Source organism: Adiantum capillus-veneris, chromosome 1 (assembly GCF_014529385.1).
Source record: "Adiantum capillus-veneris isolate H3 chromosome 1, ASM1452938v2, whole genome shotgun sequence".
NCBI classification, from domain to species: domain Eukaryota; kingdom Viridiplantae; phylum Streptophyta; class Polypodiopsida; order Polypodiales; family Pteridaceae; genus Adiantum; species Adiantum capillus-veneris.
The window spans coordinates 19,721,643-19,726,135 of record NC_140931.1 but is presented as its reverse complement, the minus strand read 5'-3'; the positions used below and the strand labels follow the sequence as shown (position 1 = coordinate 19,726,135).

The following is a 4,493-nucleotide window of genomic DNA, read 5'->3' as shown; positions in this document are numbered from 1 at the left end:
TGTCCTCTTGCTACTCACCAAAAGCTTCATAATCATCTTCGCTCTGTAGATATTCTTCATCTACTTCCACACTCCTAGCTCACTTTGCTCCCTTTTCATGCATAACTTCTATGAGAATAGGCTCTTTTACCTTTTCATTTTTCTCTTGAGAATCAACATCAGCTAGATCTTCAACACATGTTCTCTTCTATGGAATTATCATCCTCATTGAAAAGCTCATCTATTGGCATAGGCACATCATAAACTAGAAACTTTCGAGGGGCATAATTGACCATTGGCCTTACCTAAAAAGATTCCACAAACAAGCACCACCTTCAGGTGAATTGTAGGATATATTGTCCCCACCAAATGCACATAGTATAAAGGCCTTAGTAAGATTCTAGCTTTTGCTTCACCTTTCTATTATTCACTTTTTTTTGTTTAATTATTTTTAGGCAATTGCCTTTTTTGGGACGTGATTTGTGACAAATTACATGCTAAGCAAAATTAGAAACAAATTAGATTAGAGGGGTATTTTGGTGAGCTTTTTTATCTGTCCCTTAGCCATGGTTTTCAACATTGGTCTCGGTACCCTCCCTCCTCCTCCCATGGAGGAGCTCACAGCTCGTCCACGCGCGCTGTGAGCTCATCCGTGGGAGGAGGGGGAGGGAGGCCATGTTCATTTAGTGCTAGGTTCAAAACTCTAATTACATCTCTAATTTGTGTCCTTATACAGCTTTCCTTCAATGTTCACTTCAATGCTTGTCATCTTCAATGTTCATAGTGGAGCTGCTCCGCAACTTCACAATCCTTTAGAGGACTCTCATGCGCAAGGGGGACTAGGAGAAAGTTAGATTCCAGTATTTGATGACATTAATGAGGAAGATAATGCTCAGGAAGGAAATGTAGAGAGCATTAATTGGGCCATCATGCATGAGCACCAAATGATGTATTATGCTGGCATGGAGGGTGGGCCCGGTGCAGCAGCCAGCTGGGAGGACATGCATGTAGAAGCTACTGGTGAAGAAGAAGATATTGTATCATCGAAGAAGAAGAAGACCCTAAGGACGTGGAGGAAGTGGAAGAAGAGATTGAAGGACAGAATTTTGAAGAAGTTGAAAGACATCAGGAATTCAATGAAGAAGAAGCTAAAGAGGCAGAAGATTGCTTAGATGTAGAAGAGGAAGAAGAAGAAGAAGAAGAATAGGATGTTGCAACACAGCATGAACCAGCTCATGATAATTACCGTGCATATCATCAGGAGACAGCATCGGCACGATGCCATCCCGATCACAGGCACAATGAGGTGGAAATGCTTAACTTCCTTGCCCTTGTTGATCTTGCTTCTGTTGTGAGATCTTTGGCTGAGGTTATGAGGGCACGCCCACCGCCTATTCCTGTTTGATCACAAATCCATTGCTAGTGATTGCCTTGTGAATACGCTTATAATCCTTTCTAATGAACTGACCAATGTAATATATTTGGGCTGGCCTATTTTTAGTGGGTCTCTCAATGCTTTAAATGTCCATTATCTGTCTGTGCTGCGTTTTTCTGCAATGAAATGTGATGCCTTGTTTTTAAGTGGATGAATTCAAACTCATATTCAAGAAAATATGGAATTTAAGTTCATGCAAATTTTACTTTTTATTGAAATCATTTGATTTGAAGTTCTTTGCCTTGCTCAACTCCAAAACTACATGCAAACCTGACGTTCATTTTTTACCTGCATCCAATGAGGGCCCATCACCAGTCATTTGATGCCACTTTCACATGAAAAATTTCCTCATAGCTCTCCAATCTGGCAGGAAAGCATAATGCTCCTACACAGCATAAGCCTCAATGTGTCTGCCTTGTTTTCTGTATCTAATGTGGATCGTTTGCATATGGTTTTATGTAGTAGACAATATCCCCACTCAAACATCTAGTCAAAGTTTGAAGTATTTTGAGCCAGTAGATTTCCATACTTTGAGAGTTCTTGCACTATTTTATCAGGATCATCTCCTTGTCCCATCCTCTAGACCTATTGTGATGCAATGAAATGTGATGCATGGCTCTACAAAATTGTGTGATTCAATGATCTGCTCATGTGGAGATGCTGCTGCAAGGCTCTATTCCAAATTTTTACATAGTGATTAGAGAGCTTGACAACTAAGTATTGAAATGCATTGTTGCATATTGTAAAGTTTTGAATGTCCTTAATCTTCAGTGGAGGCCTTCATAATGAAGGTGGAGTATTTTTTTAAAAAAAATCATGGAAAAGAAAAGGAGACTTTGTCCATTTTTTTTTGGTTTTTTATACTTGGAATAATTTTTTGATTTTGATAAATCTTTAAATCTTTAACTTTTTTGATTTAAGAGTGAGGACCTGTATGGTGTCAAAAGAATGATGAGTTTGAGAGAGCTTTTGGAGAAGAGTGGCATGACCTAAGGGAGGATGACTACACCCCCTTCTATGGAGCATCAAGAAAGCGAAGGAAGTGCACACGTTGAGGCTAGTAATGATGCCACAAAAGCTGCCCAAGGTACGCAGTCCAATGTGGGGACTACTCAAACAACCAATGGAGCTACTTCTTCCCCTTTTTTTGGCATTCAGGACAAGAAAGGTAAAGGGATTATGGAACCTCCTAGCACCTCAAGTGATCTAAAGTGGATGAATGGGGTTGAGGTCTCTTTAGCACCTACAATCTCCTTTGCTGCAGAGTCCTCTCTAGGTCAAGAGAGTTGGGAGAGAGGACCTATGACTCGTTCTACTAGTTAGTTGTCTCAAATGAATTTTAATTTGAATTTTCTTGCATGTAAAGATTATTAGAAAGTTACCATTGTAAAAAATGGTTGTAGGATTCCAGTAATAGACTTTCGTTGATGCTCTACTTGTTGATGTGACCCAAATTGATAGATTTTCTCTAATTAGGTAAATGCAACTTCCATGAAATATTTAAATTTAGTATGTTTTTTGATATATGATTATGAATTTTTTGTAAATAACATCAACAAGTTTATTTCCACTATGTTCTCTCTCTCTCTCTCTCTCTCTCTCTCTCTCTCTCTCTCTCTCTCTCTCTCTCTCTCTCTCTCTCTCTCTCTCTCTCTCTCTCTCTCTTTTCCCTTCAGGTCTAGAAAACAACAAAGCATGAAAACTTGAATATCTGTTAATTGGTAAAATTAGCCTAGTATGTGCATGAAATGCAAACATATCCGAAATGATCATTAACTTGTCCCACACATGACTCGTTTTTACAAAAAACATGTTATTTAAAAGTTTTATAGAATATCACTTTTCAGCCTCCCTCATGCAATAGAGTTACTTTCTGACCCACTTTCCTCTCTATCACTAACCACATGGCCTCCTGCTACCCAAGTTTCTTTTCATGTTTAAAGAGGTTTTTTCCATACACTAATTTTTTTAAAGCATAAAATTCTTGCACTTGGGCTTGCATAACTACTCTAACATTCAGGCATAATCAAGAAATAACCAAAAATCAAGAGGCCAACATTCAAACGTCGATCTTTCACCGCGTTGTTGGCCCGTGACACGTACATAGTGGGAACGAATACTACAAGATCTATCTTGAAACTTTTTAGATACATAAGTATGTTACCATATACATGTGGTAGTGATGTGTGTGAACACAGCACCGCCGGGGCATTCTTTCCCTCTTTAGGAGGTTTTTTCCCCCAAGCATTGTATATACGCCCATCACTCTAGGGCTATCTATCTTTCTATTGTACACTAAGTAGCACACTCTCTATTGTGTGCCTTGAGCTTCCTTCGTCTTCTCTAAGCTGTGTTCATTTCTCTACAACCCTAATTCCAACAATTGGTATCAGAGCAGGTTGCATCCTCCCGGGCTTAGTCTCCACTTGCTCCAATACACGCCTTCTCACTTTCTCTGATTTCAGAGAGCTTTGGCGAGCGTTCGTAGGTTGACAAATATTTCAGGAGTGCTTGAAGAACTTAGTCTACTCAGATTTCAGATTCGGGCTCATTTCAGCCTGCGTTTCCACTACAAGCAGGTCTGCACATGCTATTTTGTCATTTTGTGCAGAATTTCTGTCAGTGCCATTTTGCATAGTGATGTTTGTGGGCCCATGCAAACTTCGTCCTTGGGCAATTACCTTTACTTCGTGACTTTCATTGATGATTACTCTAGGCATGCATGGGTATTTCCGCTTAACGTGAAATACCCATGCATGTGCTTCAAACAATTTCTGGCTATGGCTGAAAATGTCTCGAAATGTACTATGGGCACTTCCGTTCCGATCGAGGGGGGGAGTATATGTCTCATGAATTTAATGCATTTCTGGCTAGTTGTGCGATAAAACACTAATGTACAGTGCCTTATACACCTCAACAAAATGGTTTCGCTGAGAGGAAAAACAGGTCACTGACGGAAATGGCATGATGTATGGTCAAAATTCAAGCTTTGCCGCATTCTTTTTGACTCGAGGCCATCATGTGTTCCACTTATGTACTAAAAAGGTGTCCTACAAAAGCTTTGCAGTCTATTACTCCA

General features: G+C 39.7%; 1 pseudogene; it reads left to right on the top strand.

Annotated features, from left to right (window-relative positions):
* Nucleotides 1-545: 545 nt before the first annotated feature.
* On the top strand, nt 546-1,384 carry LOC147464395 (uncharacterized; annotated as a pseudogene).
* Nucleotides 1,385-4,493: the final 3,109 nt, after the last annotated feature.